General features: G+C 34.3%; 1 protein-coding gene across 27 annotated transcripts in view; it reads left to right on the top strand.

Annotated features, from left to right (window-relative positions):
- NRXN1 (neurexin 1) overlaps nt 1-26,354 on the top strand; it is a 1,157,741-nt gene that overhangs the window by 121,130 nt on the left and 1,010,257 nt on the right. The window lies entirely within an intron of this gene.

Below are 26,354 nucleotides of genomic sequence, written 5' to 3' on the forward strand. Positions count from 1 at the left end.
ACTGGCACAAGTAGGTACTCAATAAATTCTTGTTTAATGATCTAATGATTGATTGGCTGAACAAGTTTGTCAAGTTATCTTTGAGTTTTACTTTGGATATTTTTTTCTGCTTTCTCATAGTACACTAATTTTTAAATTTCTTTTTCCTTTTTGCTCCAAGATAAATCTTTCTATGAGGGATAAATAAAATCGATGAAAATAAAATTTTTCTCATTTTATTGTGGGTCAGTCAGTCTCAGATTTGACACTTTGTATTCTTTCTCATTCCTTGTCCAATGCAAGAGGCCTCTGGAAATTTTGGAAAGGATTTAAAAACCACTTTCACAACCACTTGTGGTCAAAGCTTTCCTGTAACATTTTTCTGATTGTCTCAGTCGTAAAGAAATATTTCTTTTAAAAAGGGACAGTAATTAATATTTGCATTTTCTCTGTGTCTATACAAGTTACAGGAAGAGGATCCTGGAAGTTTGGCTTCTGAATAGCATGATTCATTGTGACGTTTTCAGGAGGGATCTTTTGGCAATTTATGATGGAAAGTTTCATAAAAATGAAGTCGATCTTCCTATACTTTATGGTCATGCAGCTTATCTTTCACTAACATAAATATAACCTGATTCATTCCTCTCAGATTATGAAGTAGATGTAAACACCCAAAAGGCCTTTGACTTTTTCTCAGCACGTAGATGCATTATTGTATGTCCAAGCAGATGACTTATCAGTGAGTCCAGGTCCACAGCCAGCTGTCCTAAGCCACAGAACCTGTGCTGAAGAACTACAGTGGTAGGAAATCTTTGAATTAAAAAGCCGCAACAGTACTACAGTGCCTGAGGTCATATTTTGCTTAAAATGTGTGTCCTATTACTTGGTCTTTTGAAAGGAGACTGAGAGATAAAGGGTTTCATTCAGTCTTAGTCGTTATTACTGTAATTAGCAAGGAGATTCTGCTTTATGTGATACTGTTATATGTGGTATAAAGCCCCAGCTTTTCAGAATGGATTATTTCATGGTTTTTGACATTAAGAAATATAGCCACATGGATAATAATAGCTACCATTTTCAGGATGTGTTCTTTTGTTATCATATTATATCTACTTATATAAATGCCTGTTGCCCAAACTGCAGGTCTCCCTTTCTGTTTGGCTTGTTTGCCAGGTACCTATGACCCCATGATAGTCCATTCAGAATAGGAGCAGCTGAAGTGATCTCCATTAATAATATGTTTACTTTCAAACAAGTAAAGTGCAGGGATATTCACAGAACTACAAACTGAGACTAATGTTTTCTTTCATGTGAAAAAATATTCTTTCATTGCATAACCCAGATATATTCTATACAGTTAGACTACTGAGACAATGAAAAAGACGATTCAGAAAATTAAAACAACTTGTGCTTTATAAGAAATTTGAAAGCAATATTTTATTCTTTGGCTTGAGTTACCTGAGCAACTGACTCAGTTTTCACTTTGATTTTCTGGACTTGGCATTAGAAAGTCCGTAGACATTTGGAGAAAATTAAATTACTCTATTTAAGGAAAAAATCAAATTTAGACTGGGTTAAACTGCTGCTAGAGGGATGAAAATCCCCAAATTGTCCAATTGTGACTCCAGTTCACAGGGAAACCCTAGTTCACAGGCTAACCGTAGGGTTTCGTAGATTGCTAGTAGCAAAATCTGCCAGAAATCTTCTAAACTCAGTGAAGAGATATGTTTGATGCTATGCTGACCTAAAAGAATGATGTGATGGCTTTTAACAACTGTCTTTGCAGTGTTTATTGTTTAAACAAAACAATACCTTGTCTGGCAGAAATCAGCAGAAATGCATTTTGAATTGTTTTCTCAGCAATGTGGTAGGATTTGCACTGACCCATTGGTACTTTCGGTGACTAGTGGCATTCTTTACCATAGGACAGGCTGACGTTAAGTCTTAAAGAACAGTTGGATTTGCACTGACCAGTGATGTGCAAGAAGAGGGAAGCTGATTGATCCCAAAGAAAGCCAACACCTAGACTGACGAATGTGAGGACTCTTTAGTTTGGCATTTGCCCTCATTATTTATAGTACTAATGCCAGTGATTAGGCTAGGTCCCATTTGTTGTTGTTGTTGTTGTTGTTTAAACTACCTCAAGCATGTTATTCCCTCAGTAGAAGAGGACCACTTTTTAATCAAACCTGTTCAATAGCTCACTTCCCGGTCAGAAGATCTGAACAGTTGCTCAAACATCAATAAAAATGTTGAGGTCATTATGATTGTTCTGATCTAGTAGTTCTCAAAGGGACTGCCCAGAGCAGTTACTCTTACATGTTTCACACATATTAAAGCATACTTGTCTAGGGTCCCATATCATCAATTCCCTGTTTAAGAACACATAAATCAGTTAAAATTATGTGGGACTTTCAAATGCTATTGTCTTGATTTATTGCAACAGGACAGGACCACAGAGAGATTTATCTTTGGCAAGGGGATTATTTTTGGTGCCCTCTTAAATCACATGCAATACGTAGCCATCTATGTATAGAGCTTCCCTAGATTCTGAAGTTGAAGAACTCCCACAGTCACCTGGGATGCATTTTCTAAAATACAGATTTCTTAAGGAGTTTAACAGAATATTTTATTCACTAAGTCATGGCAGATTGGCATCCTGTACTTTAAAACAGATCACTTCTTCCCCCAGAAGATCGAAATCCCAATCACTTTGTGACTAGCGTTATCAACTCATTGAATTGGCCTTTGCCCTGCAAAAGCTGAGGACTTAATCTTCATGGTGATGAGGATTTTTGTTTTTTCCTTGCAGTGACATGTACAACTTGATAACTCACCTCATATTGCTTCTGCATTGAAAGACTTTTTTTTTTGATAATACAAAGAATATTAACTTGTTTTAAAAGGAGTTTGCCCACTGTGAAAGGACTGAGGAAAAAAATGTAGTTATTCAATTAGATCTACACTTCATCCCTGAAACTAAGTTGTTAGTTTTCACATTAGTAATGATGCCACTGAGCTCTTTCAAATCTTCTTGTAAAAGCCATTAATATTTTCATTGTGTAGAGTTCAGACTATGTGCTTTTACAAAAATAAAAAACAAAAATTGGATATGTGGCAACTTTTAAACTTTTTTTGTAATGTCTACCTATGGACACTGTGTAATACATTTTAGGATCATTCTTAATAATATATCATTTAAAAAGTATCCTAAGAAAGAGCTAAACAGCAAATGCTGAGCTCGCATTTAAAATCTGCCACTAATATACTTCGATGCAATGGAAAAGGTTGATGATAATCACCCGTTTTTTTGGAAATTGTGGAGAAAGAAGCATTGAATAAAACATGAATATGTCGTATCTAGAAAGTTCAGGCTCTATGGTGTAGGACCACTAAAAAAATAATAGATAATATCCTTATTAGACATTCAGAAATGGCAGATTTAGGTATAGAATTTATATGGAAATTCAGGTATAGAAATTATATGGAAATATATGGTCAGATTTCTTTTTTTAATCTACAAAAGGAAGTGGTTGAAAGAATAGTGTGAGTACAAGAAAAAGCAGGGAGAAAGTGATGAGAGTGATCAAGTCAAGCTTCCATGGGGACAAGGAAAAGATGCTAATGTTGTCACTGTGAGAGCAAGTTGTTATTTATTTCTCCAAGTGGAAAAGAAGTGAAGGGGTAATGACAGCAGCCTGGGAGGGCAACTTTAGGATCTAGGGAAGCTCTATACATAGATGGTTACATATTGCCTGTGATTTGAGGGGGAATCAAAAATTATCCCCTTGCCAAAGATAAATCTCTCGGTGGTCCCATCTGTTACAATAAATCAAGATGCTAGTATTTAAAACTGCCACATAATTTTAACTGATGTATCTGTTCTTAAGTAGGGATTTGATGATAGGGGACACCAGGCAAGTATGATTTAATGTCAGTGGAACATGTCAGATGGCATTGACCAGCCCTTGAGTTAGCCCCAATGATTTCTATGCAGAGTTGGAAGCCCTTAGCACATTTGGCATGGCTGACACCTGGAGTTACAGAGGAAGCAGAATCCGATGATAGACTGAATCTTACTTTTTTGTCAAAGATTAGCTGTTAGCAGTATATATTCAGTCATAGTGCACACTGGCACTGCTATCCCAAACTAGGAAAAGTGGATTATTCTTTTTTTTTTTTTTTTTTTTTAGGAATACTGTTATACCTAATATTTACCTCTATTATAAAATTATTTAGCTGGATTGTATTTATTATTTGTCAGTCACTGCTGTTAGAATATGAGATCCTTGAAGGCAGGCTTTGATATTTTCAGTTTTGAGTTGAGGATATAGCTTGGTACATAGAAGCTAGAGTAAATTGTGCTGCAAAAGCATAGCCAAGGTTTATGGAGACAGGAATTAAGGAGACCCACATGTAGACCATAGATTCATAATGTATCAGCTGTGCGGCTTTGGGAAAGTTATTTGGCTTCTCTGAAACTCATTTCTCTCATTTGTAAAATGCGGATACTACAATCTACTTCCTTTAGTAATGGGGATTAAGTATATGAACATCAGAAAAGTGTGTAATGTATTTCCGTTGAATAGTGAATGCGCAATAGTAGCATATGTGGCAGAGTATTGTGTGTCTACTGATGAGTCAAATAAAATTCAAGAATTTTCAAGAGAAACAAAAACTAACTTTTTAAATCACACACTACCTGGAGGAAATACCAAAAAAAGTCAAAGACATTTATCCTCTGTATACTTATTTTTAAAGTTCATTAAATCCCAAATGTTGAGAAAGGAAGTAAAATGGGAGAGAGCAGAAAGACAATTACAGAATATTCTTGTGATACCTTTTTTTTTCTATTTCAGTTTATGGTGATTTTTCATTATTCTTAATCCAAGAAAAAATTATACCTGAGGTTAGCCTAAGGATGCTGGCCAGGCAATAATTCTGTCATAATTTTTGCCTCTAAATAACAAAGGTGAGGTGTTTTCTTTATTTTTAAATTTCCTTGATTAGGGTATTAAGATCCAGCTTACAATGAACTAGTTTTAGCATAAATCACATAAAGCCTTTTGTTCTACACTACTCAGTAAGGAAAAGCTTAGCTTGCTTTTGACTCATTTTGCCTAATTGCTTTTCTCCATTAAAAGAGAATATACCCGTGAAAAAACATATAATCCCTTCTTGTCCTTCAGATCTCTTCTTGGGTGTGCTTTGGAGAGTTTGAAATTACATGAAAGCTATGAGAGAGTGAGATAACTATTCAGGAGAAAATTAAGCTGCTTAGGGCATGGAGGAAGGAGAGATTCCTCACGTGATTTGGTGGGTCTGTTAACACTTTAGGACTCATAGATAACGTTTAAGTGAATAATAATTTACTAGGAGCCAGAAAGTATATGGTAATGTGTTTTAAACCACTATAATTGTGAAGGCTACCACAATTAGAAAATCACAGAAATTGCTTTAGAATGGAAAAGGACTTAATTAACAAATACTGGAATCACAAATTTGACAAAAACTTTAGAAGTGTTCTAGTCCAAATGCCTATTAAAACAAACTCTTCTGCTAGTTAAGTAATGGGTGATGATTAAACTCTGTTTATGCTTTCAGAAGAAGTGTATACTTCTTACCTCATAAAGTAATAATGTTTTAAGGAGAGATTTAATTATTAAAAAGTTTTCCTTTATTTTAATCAAAATCTGCCTACTGAAGCTATTGCCAATTAGCCATCTGCATGTTGTTATTGCTGTTTCTTAAGATATTTATTGACCTTCTCCAATGTGCTCTGCTCTATGTTTTTAATTTCTGTGGAGTTAAACAGATTATGCCTAATTTCTCATTCACTTAAAAAATATTTTCTATACATACATTTCTCCACCCCATCTTAGTCTGTTTGTGTTGCTATAATAAAATACCGTAGATGTGTAATTTATAAAGAAGATAGGTATTTCTTACAGTTCTTCAGGCTGGGAAGTCCCAGGGCCTGGCACTAGCAACCAGGGAGGGCCTTCTTGCTGCATCATAACATGTGGAGGGCATCACATGGTGAAAGGGTAAGACAGTCCCTGCCAGCTCAGTTCTCTCTTCATCATCTTAAAGCCACATGCCCCTGCATGGGGGCCGCATACTGATGATCTTATCTAATCTTAATTACCTCCTAAAGGACCCACTTACAGTCAGTGTATTAATTTGAGGATTAAGTTTTCAACACACAAAATTTGAGTTCAAACCATAGCAACCCCCATACCCAAACTAGAGTTTTCTCTTCCATATTTTACTTCCTTGGTCTCTAAAACTATCCTTCACAGTGTTAAAGCCTTTTCCATCTCTTTGCTGGCTGTCTCCTTCTGCTAACCTTGGCATGCTCTAATTGTCAGGATTCCTCTTAAAGTCAAGTCCAAAATTACTTACACTATCCCTGGGTATCTGAGCAAGACAAAGTAAAATGGAAGCATTCTCTGGTACTGGAAATATTACTTCTGTTAATGTCACCTAAAGTCAAAGGTAGGTAGGGGTGTGTGTGTGTGTGTGTGTGTGTGTGTGTGTGTGTGTGTATCCATATATGTGTTTTTGTCAATGTTAGTGTTTTATTAATTCATACTGAACTTACAGTCAGTTGAAACCTCTGAGTTTTTCCACATTAACTGTTCTTAATCAGCCTTTCTATACTCAACACTTGATGTCATCAGCCCATTTTCAAATATAAAATGTTACTACTCAGTTCTACCTTCAATCATTAAAAATAATAACTTATCTACTAAGGGTCCTATGCAAGGTGCTATGAATACAAACATAGATAAGGCATGGTATCTGTTCTAGAGGGATTTATCACTCATTAGGTGAATACATTTGTATATGCAAGTCTCATGAACAGTTAAAAGCCCTGTAATGTAAGTTAGTTACAAAAACCAACATTCTTCGTTAGCTGAGTATTGTTGAGTGATGAGTATTGCCTAGAGTGACATTGTTGGTAGCCTGTTAGTGTTCTATTGATGCCATAACAAATTACTACTACTGTGATAGCTTAAACAACAAAATTTATTATCTCACTCTTCTTTAGGTCAGAAGTCTGGCATGGATCTCTCTGAAGTAAATCTGGTTTGTCATCAATGCTGTGTTCCTGTTAGAAGCACTAGGACATAATCTGCTTTCTTTCTTTTCCAGCTTTTTTTGAGGCTGCCTGCATTTCTTGGCTGGTGCCCCCTTTCTTTCATTGTCAAAGCCAGTAACCTTGCATCTCTCAGACCATTATTCTCTAGTCACATTTTCTTCTGACTCCTCTTCTGCTGTTTTCTTCTACTCGTAAGGAGCTTGTGACAACATTGGGCCCAGGGTTCTCACACTATCTTTAGGTCAGGTGATTAGCAAACTTAATTAACATCTTTAACCTTAATTGCCTTTGCCATCTTTAAGGGCAAAATGTTGTAATACTTTTTTCTCACCCTTTATAAAGATCATAGCCTACGTTCCTGTAATGAAGAACAGATCAACAAGAGAAAAGCGTAACAAACTTAAAGTTTCATGTAACACAGGAACCTTCAGAGATGAAGACCCAAATATCCAGGGAAAGCTGTTTAGTTTTTATGCTTAGTTTCAGTGAAGAATGGACAGCCATGTAGAAATGTGATTGGACAAAAGAGTATAATCTACTGGTAACAGACTGAGGGGGGAAACCCAGAAAGGCCTGTTTTTTTTTTGTTTTCAGATTCTTATCTGTGTAGCATTATTTCCTCCAGAGTATAGGGCAATGAGGGTCTTCAAGGAAAAAGGGAGAGAGTGTCTTTTCTAAGTTTTATGGCTTACTTTAGGGGAGAAGACTTTTAGTTTCTAGACTGACCTTGGGGAAATGCAATTCTGGTTTCTATGGTTTACTTCTGGGCGGAAGGAGGGGTGTGGGAGAGGAGGGCAGGAAAAGGTCGGAGAGCTTGTTTCTGAGGCTTTTCCAATCTCCGTCAGTTCAGAGAACTCAGCTTGCCAGGGTGCCATACTTTGGGTATTAAGTTTGGAGCCCTAACACATGTAATCTAACCTATTCACATGTTCTGGAGATTAAGATGTGGACATCACTGGGGTGTGATTATTTTTGCCTAGCACAGGTAGACACATTTCAGGCAGAAGCAAATGTAAATATACAAGAGAAGTGCAGGTTGCAAGCAATTGAGTATGAATGCATCAAGGGATCCTAAAGGATGAAACGAGAGACAGACAGTGGTTAAGATGATAGAAAGACTTAAGGAACAAGATCAGATTGGTTGTTTAAAAATATTATTCTGGCAAGAGAACAGATTTAAGAAATGCAGAACCAAAGATAAGAAAACAGAAAAGCAACAATTACTTAGTCAAGAAAGATAGCAGAAGCTTATACTATTTTCTTAGCACCAGAGGTGAAAATGAAGAAATAGATTTCATACGTGCTAAGGAGTTAGGGTCTATGGGATTTGTTGATTGATTAGGTACAAGAGGGCATGATGAGTCAAGACTGATTCCCTGATTTTTATGATAAGATTCTAGGTGAATGGTGATGTCATTTACGGTATGGATTACTGAAGAGAAAGTAGAGATAGGGAGTCAAAGGAAGAGAAAGGCTTCTGATTTCCGTTTTAGTACATGGATACAACTAAACTGTATTGAACCCTCATATGTAACTCCTTTTCTGTGTTATCCACAAATATGAAATAATCTTTAATGGAAAAAATGAAATATGAAATTAATTTTTAATGGAAAAAAGTGTGATAGAGAATAGAGTCATCACAGTGCCAGTAGAGATCACTCTTAGGGTCCCTAGTGTAGCTACCACTGTTACATCAATCTGCATCCACTATATAACACTATTCAACCAGCTCTGACTCTATACTATTAGCCAGGTCGTATTTCTCCACATATTCCAAAATTTGTCTCAATAAACTTTGTCTAGTGCCTTGGTCAAACATTTAATAGACTGTCTAAATCATGAAGAAATATTGGGAAAGTTAATTGTATTCAGTAGTATTAAATATTTAAGTAATTAATTAACTTTATCTTCCACTTTAATAAATACATTAATCTAGAAAACTCAATTTATAAATTCTGTTCAAAACCCTATGTGGAACATAAATACATTTATCATGTTTATGAATATATAAAATATAAAATATAGTGACCATGCAGCAGAACAAGAGATAAATTCTTACTGGAAATAAAAGTGTTTGGGTAAGTGGCAGTTGACAGGGAAGAGATGAGAAATGAGGATAGATTCACTGGGAAAGAGGACACCTGGAAGAAAGAATAGTATGATTAAAAATACTGGAAGAGCATTATGCAGAGCGTGATTACAATGAGGGATGTTGTATGATGGCAACACAGCTGTGGCTGCAAGGGAGGCTTAGAGTGAAAGAATTGGTAGCTTTCTGGTCCATAGATGTAGTTATTTTTAATTGAATTTGAAAGTCACTGGGCAGCACATAGACTCTCCAAATCATTGCTAGGCTCTCGTACCCGCTATTGTGTGCTCTAACTAGATTCACTTATTTGTGTTTCTTACCAGCTTCCTTAAATAGCTGCATTTATAACCCTGGCTTTATAAACTTACTTTGCAATCTACACGCAGTGTTTGTTGAAGGGGTGGGGATGGATGGGGCCATTATCAGAGTCCCACTGCAGGAAGGCATATTAATGGCAGAGTGAATTTCAAATTATAGTGTTGAAGAAAGGTGAGACCATTAGAGGAAGGCGAATAAGCTAAGAGGTTGTTTAAAAACTTAAGATATCTCAAAAAAAAATTATAAAAAAATAAAAAAAAAAACTTAAGATAAAAGTGGGCTGAACAGTGATGATAATATTAGGAAGAGAAGGGAAGGACCAAACGTGAGAAACCAGATTTAAAATTTCATTAGGACACGGTCTGGGTCTTGTCCTTTCAGTAGGACAAGAAACAAAGTAGATAATGAACAAATGAATGAATGAAGACATTGGAGTAGTTGAATTGGATGTGATGAGTGAAAGGAAAGAACTGAAGGTAACTTGAAGAACCTGAATGTAAGTACCCAAAAGGATCATGCTTCTGAAAGTGCCTGCAGGAGAATAACACTTAGATCAAGTGTTAAGAAGATATCCAGGGAGACACATTTAGCAGTGGTGAAAATATGAATGTGGTTCTCAGGGTAGAGATTATAATGAAAAGGGAATATGAAAATTTTAAGTAGTTTATTTCAAACAGCAAAAATGTATGTATCAAGATGAAATACAGATTACTAATGTTTTTAATAAGAAAGGGGCGATCATTTAATGCAGACTCATTGTTTCATGGATGAAGAAACTGAAAAGCAAGTGTTTTGCCTAAAGTTAATCAACCAGTAAATGGCAGAGTTTGCTCTAGCACGGAAAAGGGTGTTCCTTGTATTGCATCAGCACATTACTTCACTATCTCTGACATCCCACCACAAGTTTCCACTCTGACCCATTCTCTATTTAGAAGAGAACCATTTTTTATCATTGTTTATGTTCCCAAATATGAACTTGGATCTATTTGTAAAGTTTGCATATGGATTACTTAATACTTAGGGATTTCAAGATACCTTTTTCTAAATTCAAGACACAGTAGAAAGAGAGTGGGACTGTAGGGAAGCCTAGGGTGAAATCTACCAGCTTTATTTTATTAATTTTAGTATTCTGGCCTGGCCACTCTAACGTATCTCCTATTTTTCAGTCAAATTGCTGTTATGAAACTAACTGGATTCTCCAGTTCTAAATTTCACAGAATTATATAAGGCTAATGGATTTCAGGTCATGACTTACTGAGCATAAGGATTCTGGGGAGGCACCTGAGGACTGCTGCTGGGCTTAAGAGTGTGGAGAGAGCAGGACTTTGGAGCTCCTGCCCCGATTTCAACAGAGACACAAAGCCTTTTCTATGTTTTAATATTAGGCTTTCTCCCATGATTGTCTATTAAGGAATGGCCTCTTATTTTAAAATGTTTGATAACTTCTGCTAGAGGTTATTAATCTCAAGGCTACAGGCAGCATTTCAGATCTTACCCTCTTGAATTTGTGGATTATATTAAAACACTCCAAATCCCATTGTTTCAAATGGGAAATCACACAAGTTCAATTTTATTCTAAAAGTACCTTCGAGACATTCAGCTCTGAGCTCAGCAACATCTCACTCAGGCTTTTGCCAACACAGTTCCCTTTGCCTAAGAATGTATTGAGAGGAAAGGATTTCAAGTTTTCCCAACTAAAGGAGAGCCTTTCCATTAAGAGGAGATACAAGCAGATCTTGAGACATCCATTTAAGAGGGAAGAAAAAGTTTTGTGTCTTTTTCCAATTCTGTTTATTTCTATTGCTATTTGTAAGCCACATTTTATCCTGTGTTATAATTTATGGAATACTTATGCAAAAGACCCATAAGGTATATTGGGGGGGCTGAAGCTATGATATTGTGGTACATTGAGAGCACAGGTCACTACAAAACAAAACAAACAAACTCCCCCAAAATACTTCCATAATAATTCTTCAATTAAAGATGGATTAAAATATAGTTACCTCCAAGACCATCAACATAATAGAAACAGTACTATTCAAAGCTTTATTTGAACCATATTAATGTCGTCCTATAGTTAGATTGAACTCAACTTCAGTATGATTTAGGTTGAAGAAAACTCATTTTGGTCAACAACACTAAAGATAGAGGTAAAACTTAGAATGGGGTGGTCTGGTATTAAACACCTAGAAAGTAGAGAACATAAAAAGATTTAAAAGGACCCTCAAGTGAATTCCAATATATTATTTATTTTAGTTTATCTTTTAAAGTTCTAGCTCTGTGTAAATATACATAGCTTTATTCTCTGTTAATATTATCTCTGAAAAATAATAGGAAAAAAATAGGAAAAAAATAGGAAAAAAAAATAGGAAATATATGCCAAATAACTTCTTGAATAAAGTGATGTTATTTTAATTTTCTGCTTTTGAGTCAGCAGCTTCATCTTTTGTTCATAAATACTTTTTTTGATTTGTAAAAGCAGTTGTCTAATTGTAATTACTCTGCCCTTCCTTACTGTTTTTTAGTTGTACCAATAACAGTGGTTCTGATTTAGATAAACTTAGAGAATAATACATTAAATTAATATATTAATCAATTTTCAACTTTTAAAAACATCATCTTATCTGCTATCTCATAAAAACTATCAAATAAAGGGACAATGACATTTGACTTATCTTTTGCATTGAGAAAAATTAACCAAGATAATAACTTTTCCACATTACACAGTAAGAAAACAACAAGTCACAATTTGATGGCGAAAGCTAAAGCTCCCCACTAAGGTCAAACTACATCATGTATGAGTTTTTACCATGGTGCTGTAATATATTGTCAGCACTCCCAAGTTACATGGTATCTTAGAAGATCGGGAGATATACTATTTCTCAATATATCCAGTGCTGTCTCGCAAATTAAATTAGAAAGAAAAATTAACTGATACTAAGTTGTTTCACTGGTAGTGTGCTCCAAGATAAGTGAAAATGATTTCTGATTTAGAGTCATGAAAATCCTTCATTTAGAATTATTTTATGTAGATCTAGTACATTAATATTTATGACCTCTTTTTTTTTAAGTTCCCGAGAAAACTTGTTTTTATTCTTATTCTATTCTAAACTCAGAATGTGATTCAACATTTGCTTTATTTTTTTCTAATTGGTGTCTGTTTTTACTTCAGTGGTTCTTTCTAAGCAAAATGAATAAACGTTTTGTTATAATGAATATTACTGAGAAGACATGCATTTTCTTCGTCTTTCTCAGGTTAAAGAATATTTCTAGATGTTGATGACTGAATTAATGATATTTCAGAGTCCTTATGATCTAATAAATCCATCCATCCCAATGATCAATTGAGGTTAGGCTCTTCTAAAGGAAAAAAAAAAAAGAGTGTATTATATTAGACTGACTTCCTTAATCTAATGGCTTTAAGTTGGCTTTGGAGAACTTCATAACTTTTCAACCAAACTGTAGTTTACTATGGAAACAAGTAATGTTCTATTCATTAATATGGGAAGGACAGCATATGGGAGGTTATTTAGCTCCTTAGTGTCTCCATCTTCCATTTGCCATGCATGTTTCAATGATAAATGAAAACATTATTTAAACATTTTGAAGCTTGAAAGTCTAATGAATACAAATTAGCAAATTATTGCTATAACTCATATTTATTAATGAACTTGTGGACTACTGGCAGTTTCTTTGGATTGTTGTTTAGTCTGTTTTTTATTATCTTCTGGTCAAGTCACGTTTTTTTCCTTAGTGTCGTGTGATATTGAACTGTTGTTGAACTCTCCTGTTAAGATCATAAGGTTTATTCAAGGTCCTTTAATGAAGTTGTTGCTTGCATATAACTTTGTACCAGAACCTCAGGTAAGGAACTTTGAAAGCATAATTGATGGTTTTCTCATCTTTGTTTCGTTTTATTGAATATGAATTCATTCTGTTCACTCAGTTCAAAATTTATTGAACCCACTCTTATGAGCTCATGGAAACAGGGAAATTAACAAACCAAAATCATGGATCCTTGTACTCATATTTTAATGGTATGAAATAAGCATTAACAATAATAACAATAGAAGCCAAATAAATAATATGTCAAATGGTGATACATTCTGTAGAGAAAATAGTCAAACAGTGAATGGGACACAGGAGTGCACCCATAAGAAAAGGAGGTGTGATTTTTACTGAGGTTGTCAGGTAAGGTCCTCACTGGTAGTATGAAATTTGAGAAGAGACTTGAAGAGGTGACTCAATAGGAGTTCGGTTCTCTTGATTCTTAGAACTGTCTCTTCCTTTCTACCTCCATTGAGCTCAGTCTAATCCAGGTAGCACTTAACATGTCGTTCTTGCGTTATGTCATTCCTGCCAGCTGCTTTAGCTGGTTTCTCTTCCTTAGATTTCACCCTCTCTGGCTTGTACAACGTCACAGAATGCCCTTGCTCAGAAATGTGCAATTATTCCTTTATTCTCTGCCATATCGATTACAGACTCCTTCAAATTATTTTCATACTATTTAAGGGCCCTATGTATTTAATAATTTTACTTGTAATTTTCACTCTGACAAATAGGTCTGTTCATGCTATCTTGAGCAAGCCACACTCATTTACAATTCTGTTTTCTTACCTGTACCCACCTTCCCACCTGAAATGCCTTCCCTTTTCTAAATATTTTTGCCAAGTGGTAGGGTTTGTTTAATTGATACATGGTATTCTTTAATTTGTATTGCTCAGCCTTCTCTTAATAGTATGCCTGTTACTCTAGATTGATTAATTCTCTGATTATGCTTTGGTTAGGTGCTTTGGTTAGGTGCTTTGTTTACACACCCAAAAAAAAATCTCTCTTGGTAGCTTTCATGTCTTGTCTCTTCAGTTATTACATATTTAAAAATACTTCTATGTGCCTAATATCAATACATCTTCTGTATCTCCCACAGCATCTAATAAACTGCTGTAATTCATATTCAAAAACTCTTGCTAATTATTTTGATGTGGAAGTTTCAACAACTTCACATTTATGCTTCTTAAACCGCAGTTCATGTATTTGATGTAATTCTGCCGGATATCAAAGGTACTATAACATCACCTACATGGGGTTACATCAAGGAAAAATATTGTGTTAAGAACATAGAAATGGTTTCTATAGTCTCATGTCACATTTCCCTGCTTGTCTTTCTACAGATTTTCTTTAATACGTCCTGCAGAGTATTAGAAAAAACAAATTATCTCTTCAAAGAGTGCTTTGACGTAATCTCTTTTTCTTTAATTTTTTTTTTTAATTTTCTCACTGGTAATCTTGTTATTTCACAGGGTTACCCTTACACAGTAATATAAACCTGGGGGAAGCAGAGCCCACATCTACTAATCCTTGTCTGGAGAGAAGAAAATAACAAGGCATTTCAGTGTGGCAGAGGAGTGTCCTAAAATTTAAGAAACACAGTATAGTGGGAAGACCCTCCTTTTAAGACCCATTTCACCTTATTCTGTTTGTCATTGTCAAAGCATTTAATGTTGCAGGCCTTCTGGGACCAGTTCTATCTGATACATTTTCAGTTGTACTGCCTTGGAAATTGGAATGATGTGCACTTCAGAAATTCCAGTTGAATCCTCCTAATTCAAATTATTGATGTGGCGATTTGCTGCAGATATTTAAATTTTGTGAGCTTAGAAGTATGTGAAAATCAGGAATTGCTTCAGAACATGGTTCATTTATTTTAGTGACTGTAGTTTAATATTAATTATTTATGTCTCTGCTGAATAGTTCTTTGGCAAATGCATCATAGAAAATACATCATCTTTTTCAAGCTGTGTCTGCATTCAGAAGTCTTAACACTCTGTTTGACAGGTATTTCTTTGAGTCATCTGTATTAGGAAATACTTTTATATCTGTCTACAAGAATTCTGAATTTGCTTTCCAAAATAGGTACTACATTCAAAAATCTATTATAACTTCTTAGGCATTTAATATTCCTAACAGAAAGCTTTCATAGAAATCTTTTTTTTTCTGGTTAAAAAACAAAACAACTAAATAATTTACTCTTTTAATTATATTTCACTGTTAATGACATCCATCAATATTTATTTAAATGTATTTTCAAAGCTTTCATTTCTGGAGAATACATTATAAATATGCTTTTTTATATTAAACAATTTCATAGGAAAATTAAATTTTTGAAATGTGGGAATTTAGGTTGTAGAACAATTGAATGATAACCTCACAGAATATTATATCAAAACTGAATCATAGGAAGAGCACAATATCCTCTTTCATTTTGTACTTCTGAAGTGATGTATGCATCTCTTTTATTTGCAATTTCATGAAAGTGTGTTATAATTTTTGGCAACCAATAATAGGATAGCTTTGAAAATAAAACTCTTTGAAAAGTTTGTTCTTTTTAAGATTAAACATGTTAGACAAGCCCCTCCTTCTCTTACACATCTTTTGAAAAGGGCTCCAGATAGAAGCCAGAATGGCCCGTATTTAAAAAATGAAACTGCAATTAAAATATTTGATAGTTAGATTGAAAGCTGTAAGGAAGTGCTGTAAATCTCTGCAAGGGCCAGTCCTAGGAGGGAATGAACTCTTATATTTAAAAAAAAATTTTTTTTGAGGAAAGATAGGAAGATGAAAGGATCCTCTAAATAGAAACAAACAAATGTTGACATAAAGTTACTCAGACATTGACTAAATAGGGCTACAGCTAATGACAACTTAATAGGAGAACTTTATCTTCAAGCTTAACAAAATTTCTAGACCTAATGCAGTTCAAGAAATATCTGGAAATTATTGTGTGACCTAGCATATCTAAACTAAACTTGTCCTGTAATTTTCTAGTTCAAGCTGTAGTGGAAGATATACTGTAGTGATTATTGAATCCATTGTGATCAATTATTACAATTATGTTTTGCTTTTGCTACTGTCAATTTTAAGGAGGAACACAGTCAATAGCACCCATTTAAATTGCACACTTTGATGAATTTTGTCAATTGTTTACACTCGTGAAACCATGCTGCAGCCAAGATACAGAACATTTCCAAAGATTATGAAAAGATTCTTTGTACTCCTTTGTAAAGTCCGTTCTCACACCTTCCCTTGGACCTGGGCAACCACTGATCTTCCTCTTGTCACCATTGATTAGTCTTCATTTTGTATAAATGGAATCACTGAGTATGTGCTCTTGTGTGTGGCTTCTTCATTTCTGCACAATGAGTTTAAGAGTCATACAAATGTATTTGTGCAGATTCAATACTTTATTCCTTTTTATTGATAGGAAGTATTAAATTATGGTTTTATGTGTATTTTATTTATTCACCTAAATCATGTTCTTATTAATATCAAGGACTGCATTTTAAATTCTGTATATCCCCTCAGTACCTAAAATAATTCTTACACATAATAGAGGTTTGTTGGTTAATTGATTCATCTATCTGAGCATAGATGTTAGAGATAAGTTTTTGAATGGTCCTCGTATCAGCAATAGTCAATATTTGAGAAAAAATTTGTGTTGGAAGTAGCAAGTTCAGAGAACAATTGAACAGTTTCTCTATGCCAGTCATAGTACGATGCTTGGCATTATCTCGTTTATCCTCATAACCAGTCCCGTGTGGTATTCATACTGCAATTATACTTGTGTGTTAGGCAAAGCACAGAGATTAAGCAACTTGACACTGATTACACAAGCTGATCAACAGTAGAACTGCTTAACACCAAAGTAGTTGCTGTTAGCCATGATACCTGATTTCACGAGTGACTTAGAATGAAAGTCCATATGGTAGCTCTAAGGCACAGTGTTAATGGTTTCTAGGAGACCTTTCAGACTTTTTACTGTCTCCTTCCGTCACATTGACCGCTTTCAGTTTTTGCTCAGGACACTTGCTGCCATCTCAGGGCATTGGCTGTAGTTAGTACCTCTTTAAGATGCTTAAATTCCTTATGTCTTTCAAGTCATTGTTAAAATTAGACCTCACTGAGTCTATTCTGAAGCTTTTTTTTTTTTTTTTTTTTTTTTTTTGAGGCAGAGTCTTGCTCTGTTATCCAGGCTGTAGTGCAGTGGCACAATCCCAACTCAGAGCAACCTCCACCTTCTGGGCTCAAGCTATTCTCCTGCCTCAACTTTCTGAGTAGCTGGGACTATGGGCATGCACCACCACACCCAACTAATTTTGTATTTTTAGTAGAGACAGTGTTTTGCCATGTTGGACAGGCTAGTCTCGAACTCCTCATCTTAAGTGATCTGCCTGCCTCAGCCTCCCAAAGTGCAGGGATTATAGATGGAGCTACCGCATCTGGCCAATTCTGAACCTTCCTGTTAGATATTTCAGCCTTCCTCCACTTCTCTCCCACCCTCCCAGTCCCTTTTACTTACTTTTGTAAAGAACCGTAGCACATATCTTTTTCTAATATATGCATGAATTCCTTAAAATTTAATGATTTTTCTCTTGTCTGTCTCTCTGCAGAGTATAAGCCCCACAAGGGCAGGAATCATTGTCAGTGCTGTTATCTGATTTATCCCAAATGGCTGGGACAGTGTCTTACACATAGTGGGTTCCCTATAAATGTGTATATTAGGCTGTGAGCTGGGATATTTTGGTTCTCTTCTCATAATATCTGAATTTCTTTTTCTTGAAAGATGTGGCATTAAGTGATACTTGAGTGATTTAGAGATCAGATAAAATAATAGAAATATTTATATTCACTTCTCTAACAGGAGTCAGTAAAGAGTAAGAAATAATTTTCTGCCATAATCCCCTCTATTATCTTGGGCCTGTCTTATATTGTTTTTAATGGTTCATTTTTATCAGGGCTTTTCTAGATTGCTTCTTAGAGATGGAAGAGGCCTGAGAGAATTTTGATATAATTTGGTTCAAAATTTGAAATATGGGGGGTTTGGCGGGTTGTGGCCAAAATACAGTTCACATGGGTTTTAATAATCATTTTAAATTTCAATGCCCTTAGATAAAATTTCTTGCTTAGGCCAGGTGTGTTACTCACTCTTGTAATCCCAGCTCTTTGGGAGGCTGCTGGATCACTTGAGATCAGGAGTTTGAGACCAGCCTGACCAACATGGTGAAACCCCATCTCTTACACTAAAAATACAAAATTAACCAGGCGTGGTGGCACACACCTGTAATTCCAGCTACTTGGGAGACTGAGGCAGGAAAATAATTTGAACCCGGAGGCAAAGGTTGCAGTGAGATGAGATTGTGCCATTTCACTCCTGCCTAGACAACAAGAGTAAAACTCCATCTCAAAAAAACAAACAAACAAAAAACAACAACAAAAAAACTTTCTTGCACAGAGTAGTCTTTTGTCTTAACTTCTCCTGACCCACTCATTTCAGTGCCTGACCCCTGAACATAGTTAACTAGATCACCTCTAATACAACCCCTTTGCCTTATGGAGGAGAGAACAGGCTCAAGTGGTAAACCAGCTTATCCAAAATGAAATGAGTAGTTAGTGCCATTTTTTGCTGTAAGGGGAAAAAATATCCAATATTGTAGAGGCATTTTCTTGTCAATTAGCACAAAGATAAACTTGAAAATGTTATTTCTACTTTTTAAATCACCTTTTTATTGAATTCCTTACTTAACATTTGTAAAATGACTCATTATTTATGGTCATTTAGGCCCAAAGAGTGTGTGTTTTCTTTCAGGATCATAAATTACTCTGAAAGCCTTTGAGATATATTGAAAGATCTGAGGCTTCTGTTAAACTTGGTGGAGGCAATAGCAAATGAATAATTAGTCATTTATTCTTCTGGCAATTCATTTGTGGTGAGAACCCAACTCAAAGTCAAAATACTTTATTTATTGACTTTTCATGGTAGTTTCTTGGAAAGCAGTAGTAATTGAATCTGATGGAAGTATAAGATATGGAATATCATGAAGGAGTAATATCATTTTATTTCTGGGAATAAAATAATCTTGGAGGAAGGCCAGAAAATGTTTGTTGCCTAGTCAAACGAATGTTAGATTACATCATGGTATAATTTATCTTTTTAAACAAAACTCCCATTGCCAAATTTTCTTTTAAGTTATTTAAAAATGTAGAAACCACATTCCTCAGATGATATTCTCAGCCAGTGGATTCAGTAATAGCTTTTCAGTATAGTTTTTTCAGTATAGTATAGTATAGTATAGTATAGTATAGTATAGTATAGTATAGTATAGTATAGTATAGTTTTTTCAGTATAGTATAGTTTTTTCAGTATAGTTCAGTATAGTATAGTTTTTTCAGTATAGTATAGTATAGTTTTTTCAGTATAGTAATAGTTTTTCAGTATAGTTTTTGATGGTTTTGTCTTTTAGTTCTGAGATAATTTACATGTAAGTTGTATAACCACATAGCTCACCATTATTTATTAGCACTAATTTTTATATTAATCTCATGGACCGAAGCAGTAAATATTTTTCATGTTTGGTGGGCCTTAGACACTATGAAGAAAATGTATACAATAAAGTGCTGCCCATATCATTTCCACTATTTCTGTGTGCATAGAACATACTAATTAAGTGTTCTCTGTTTATGAAAAACATGGAAAAAATAGGAAGTTTCAAATGAATAGTCAGGACAAATCTTGAATTGTTCTTTCAGTTGACTTTAATTATTTTTGCTGAAAATCAAGAACAATTAATTCACAGTCTCCTAAATTTAATTTATCTTATTCTGAGAATGAGTGAGATTTTAATAAATTGTTGGAAAAATCCTAAAGGATGCTTCCAGTACTACAAATAGAAAGTCTCATTAATAAACTAGAATACTTTTGTTTGCCAAAACTCACTTTATAATTGTAAGTATATATGCTGACTTTGTATTACGGAAATTATAATATGTACTTGCATAATCAGAGAAGTTCTCAATTCAGTAAAAATAAATATCACATAGTAAATATTTGTCCGGCAGCAACACTTGATATATTTGACATGAGGACATCTCAAATATCAGGGATAGCTTCTAAGAAGTATCTTTTGGTCCTTTAATAAAAAATTTAGATATGACAACCAAACCAAATCCTATATTAAACCCTATAGGAAAATGCTTTATTGAGGCTGCCTTCTATAATGACATTCTCATTAAAAGTGCTCCACAAATGTCAAATGTTTCATTGTATGAAAGCCACCTGTAACATTTAAGTAGGTTATATTTAACTACAAAATACATGTCTGTCCATTTGTGGCATTAGTCATAGTTTTAATAATATATTTTCTACCCTAAAATAATAGATATTTACATGTACATCTATAAACACATGTGATGGTTGGGTACTCCAGGGAACAAATGCTCAGATGCACCTAGGGGTACCAAAAGTTGTTGGGAGGTAGCAATAATGAGTGATAAAAGAGGAAAGAATCCGGATGGAAAAGGGTGACAGGCCTCAGGCCATAATACAGATGTGATAGGCTCTCAGCCACCTCTCTGGCAAGCTCTGAAGTGAAGACTGCCCATTAGAGGTGTTCTTGATTGGGTGAAAATGGCCAGGTCCCGATCTTCCTGCCCTCCCTTGACCTTCCCATGCCTAGTCATTGGCTAGGCACAAACCCAGAGAGCATGGCCTCAGTAGATCCTGAAAGTATTATTTGTTGGGAGGTGTCAACTAACTGTACTCCTTGAAGATGAATAGTAAGTTGTTGAAATAATTGAGTAACATATTGCAAGTGACATGTATTCACGGGTGGTCCAATATATAATACGTGTTTACATGCATATGTAATGAATAAATGTATGTATGTGCACAATATGCCCTGTATGTTTAAAGAATGCTCATATGATTGGTAATTGTACCTTAGACTCAATAGAACTTTAAAAGTTTGCACGTTTTTATCAATGGTTTAAGAATTCCATTTCAAGGTAGTTCCGAAGGATTGGACAATTGGACAGTTGCCACTATCAAGTTAGAGCTGTATGTGAATTTTAGACCGATTCGGTGGCTCTTAGTCTGGTTAACTATGAGTGTTATTGCCTCTGTGAGATGGCCAATTAAATCCTACACCTGTGTATATTATTTTTTAAATGGAAAAACATATTATACTTGGAGAGATTAATGAATTGTGCTACATAGTATAAAGGAACTAATAATAAGCCAGCCTTAGGAGATACTGATCTCTCAATTCCCAGTGGCTGAGTAATAACAGTTTGATAAAAGAAGCATCACAACTTCCATCTACAATTATTTTCAATATTTTATTTTCATTCTCAAGACCTCATTTAATGAAGCAGACTTAAGAAATGCCATGTTCTCTGTCAGGAAGTTTTCACCTCTTATTTTTTCTCACATGCTCTTTCCCCAGATATTGGCAGTACAAGTTTCCTTGCTTTATTGTAATCCCTGTTCAAATGTCATCTTCTCAAAGAAGTCTTCTGTCTCCATCTGATCTGAAATAAAGGCTTCAGCACTATCCTCTTCCCTTTCTTTCCTTAAAATAGTAGTTGTTTGTATGTGGCAATATAGTATACGGCTATTTGTTTGTATATACTGACAATATTGCATACTTTAAGTACAGAGATTTTTGTCTATTCTCTATGTGGCTCTACCCCTAGAACCTACAACAGTGCATGGCATATGTAGGCACTCAAAAATATTAATTCAGTGAATCAATGAATGGATGGGTGATGAGTGAAGAAATAAATGAGTATGTTGATAAGTCTTTGCCCACTACTGATGCTTCAGAAATATAATTGTGTCTGTGTAAAAACGAGAGTTTGCTCCAATCCAGGCCTGTGATACATTCCCATTCCAAGAGAAACTGTCACAACACATAAGGAAAAGGTGTTTTTTTTTTTTTGCATAGCAAGTTATGTTAACAAACAAGGATGTTTGTTTTTTGCATACTTTGCATAGCATGTTATGTTAACAAAAAAGGATGTTTCTCTAGCCTTGGACTATGATTTCATTAAAGCAATAATCTGTTTTAATCAGTCATTTCTTCAAATAATGATTAATTTTTATAGAAATCTACCTCTTGAGCAATTGAAAACATTTCAAACAGTATAATTCTCAGCAAGGTCAATGAGAGTTTCATGTCAATGGGAGTCTTATGTCAGACCGCATAGTAAAATACTATGTATATTTAGGTATAAACAGAACAAGTCCATTCATGTCTACTATAAAGTGGAAAAGGACAAAGGCTATGGCCTTTGCAGCTGACCTGGAGTTCTGTGCTTTATGGTCGGTCTGGTAATTATGAAGCATTCCATCAATAAGTCTAAAATTAGTATTGATTGCACCCTGCCACTTTTCTATTTCTTCTGTATCTGCAGCAGCAGTTTTGGAGATATTCCTTTTTCTACGTCATCATATCATGGTTCACTTGGCCTACTTCTTCATTTTCTATTGAACGATAGAAGTATAGCTCTTTCAATAAATCACTAGTATTTTCTCTAAACAGTCAATAGTTACTGACAGACTGTTTCCCTGGCTGAAATTTTTGACTTCGAGGAGGCTGTAGAATATCCTTTGGCAGAAGTAAAAATCTAAGCCCCTAAGGAGTAAAATATTGGACCATGTATAAACTTGTGCTTTGCTTTCACTAAACAGGGATTAAATATGTTAAGTTTTACATTATTTGGTTAAGGCATTAAAGATCTGTGTCTTTTGTTCTTTATGTTGAAGTAGAATTTAAGAATAATAATATTACTGAAAATAAAACTAATTATTAGAAGTTTGTGTTTTGTGGGTAATACAATAAAACAAAAATCAAATATTACTGTTTTACTAAAGTAGCGATCTCAGTTCAGAATGGAGTTATTACGAGCTGGTAAGTTAATAAATACATTTTTTTAGCATAGGATTCTGTTCATGTTATTTTTTTAAACTGTACAATATAAATGGAAATAAAAATTTCCCTGAATATACTATTTTAGGAAGAACAAAAAGTTCTAATACAATACACATTCACAGTTATGTAGACTGACAAATATCAGATATATTTGATCTGAGCTTGGAAATATGGGTGAATGTTAAATGCTATTAAAGAGTAGCTAAGGACAAGTATGATCTTACAAAACCCACTAACGATTCACACTAAAGCAATATATAAAAACTTTGAAATGACTTTTCACTCTTTAAATGTCCTCCATTGAATAAAATAAGTCAGTTTTAATCTTTTAATTACATTTTGCTCTTATGTGATATAGATAACAGATGTATATGCTACATTTATTCAGGGGATGATTTCTAAAGGGCAATATTAATATCTTCTCTAACTTTTCTGAAGCAGAGTGATATAAAATATTTTTTAAGTTTAGAGTTTCACTCACTTCACCACCTTTTACAATGAATTCTAATTAATGACACTGTTGGATGGCACATCTGTTTTGCTAACCAAAACAGATAGCAAAAGGAATTTTGGAAGTAGGTGATGCATAATATTAAAGATAAAGAAGCATTATGCAAGTTTAGAACTTTGCCTACTGCACAGATAGTGTGTCTGAGTTAAAACTAAGCCTCTATATTAAAGGAAAACCTGAAGGTCATGTTACAGTATAAGCATAGAGAAAGTAGGAAGTTATTAACATGCAGAATTATTAAAATATTTTAAATACCTATAAATTAGCTTTATTTTAAAGATATTACATATGTAGAAAAATACCCATTTTTATTAGTTATTAAAAAGCAACTGAAAGAAAATACTTAAATGTTTCAGAAGGAATAACCTGGTATGATATTCTAAATGCTATATTTTAATCAAAGCAGTTATATATTGTATGCACTTATGTTATGAATGCTTTATAAAATTTGTTTTATAAAATTTTATTAGTATTTACATTTGCTAAAGTTTGCTAAAAGTATATTAGAACTTAATCATGTAACCAAAGTCTTATTCTTTATTTAAATGAAAAGCTATTACCCATAAGAAGGATTTTAGTTCTACTATATAAATTACCTTGGACTTAATTACAAGGTACATTTTTATGTAAAAATGTATGATTTTTTTTCTGAAAATAATGTACAAGTTACACCACAGCCTCTTCTTATTTTGAATATGAGTTTAAACAGATAGAATTGGAAAGAAAGCTGCCATCATCATGGATTTTTCTTTGTTTTGATGGAAAACAGATTATTTTTACTTGCATGAACTTAAGGAAATGTTTATTGAGCATTTGCTCTGTGTACAAATCATTGACAAGTAGAGTAGGAGACACTGAAGAAACCAAAACATGGTTACTGTCTTTAAGCAACTCAACATATTAATATGCAAGAGTACACAAAGAACTCAGGAGCAAAGTATATTAAAGGCTTCAGAGAACACTTCCAGTCTGATGGAAAGTCAAAAAGACTTCATGAAAGAGGGCACATTTAATATAACGTGATTTCAAGGCTTGGTGGGATTTTAAATACATGAAACAGTAGTTAAGAAGACTCAGTTTACAAAACTAAAATTCTTTACTGATCTCCTTATGTCAAGACTGAACCGTTTTTCCTGAAATACTTAAAAATGATCAAGTTGTGAATAAACATAAGGAAAATATGCTGTCTGTGTTAAGACTAGATTTTACTTTTTAGGCTATGGTGGTTTGATCTGTAAAGTAGACTGTCAGTTAAACATATTATAATTTGATATTTCCAAACAACAAGGATTTTTTTAATGCTGCGACAATCATAATAAAATAATAAAATAATAAAATAATAAAATAATAATAAAACTGGAAAGCAAAATATTACAACAGGTAGTTATCAAATTCATCAGGTCAAGAGAAGTCATTTCTTAGAGAGAATGTAGGTAGTGATTTGTGCTAATTAGCATATGAAAATTAAACAAGAGTTAAGCCACAGAATTCCAATTGAGCAACTGCATTATTGTTCTGATTTTGTATGATTATTGAGAGTACATTGTCAGGGCAATTAGAAATTAGTGCTGTCAAAACATATTTTGGCATAAAATGCAAGCAACATTATACTTGTTTTCTGAAGCTAATGGTGGATTACAGTTATTGCCCTTGAAGATTTTCTGCAGAGAGGAATGAACAGAGTAAGGCAGAGAGTGATAAAGAATCAGGGAGGAAAAGATAACAGAGGGAGCAAGAAAGGAAAGAATGAAGAAAAAAAAAATACCCAGACAGTTTTAACTCTCCAGGTTACTTGGCTAAGTTTATGGTGCTTCCTCCTACTTCTTTCAGTTCCGCGTTAGCGGTGAGCTGCTCCTTCTCTTTAGTACGGGCCTTGGCATAAGACCCCTGCAAAAATGGAATCAGAGACATTCTGAATTTCAGCTGCCTCTAGTCAAATCTCATGGACTTTCTTTTCCTCCAATCTGTATAATTATTTGATGTTGAGCAATGCCCTCTTTCTCTTTTATAATTTCCAAAGGTTTTTGTGTGTGTGTTTTGTGGTGTTTTCGGTTCCTTTGTTGTTTTAATGTTTCGGGTTAGTATTCACATCATTTTTCTTGAAGCTCTGTACTTCATTCTATCAGTTTTTAAGAATTTTCTGTCATTTCTTTCAGTCACCTATGACACTGTACTAATCTTGTAGGATTAAGAAGACAGATATCATTGTTTCTCAGTGTAGAGATGACAACCAATAGAAAACAGACTGTGCAAATAAAAATGAAAGTATCACTGATTATACATTATCCAGCCTTTTCTCTTTTTTTTTTTCTCACTTAAGAGGTACCTTATTGTTTTGTTTTATTTTCCCAAAAGGAAAGATAACAAATTAACTATTTTACAATTTGGGGTGGGTCTTGATGCCAGCAGCTTTGGAATTCAGTAAAACAATTTGATGTTAAAGTAAAAAGCATTATTTCTTACAGAGCACTTGAAATCTGTTGCTGAACACCAAAGCACCTTCATATTGGTGACTAGGTTTCATCTTTTCCCTGACCATGAGCATGAATTTAATGGATGAAACACAATAGAAAAATTAAACAAATG

This window comes from Saimiri boliviensis, chromosome 1 (assembly GCF_048565385.1).
Source record: "Saimiri boliviensis isolate mSaiBol1 chromosome 1, mSaiBol1.pri, whole genome shotgun sequence".
In the NCBI taxonomy this organism is placed as follows: Eukaryota; Metazoa; Chordata; class Mammalia; order Primates; family Cebidae; genus Saimiri; species Saimiri boliviensis.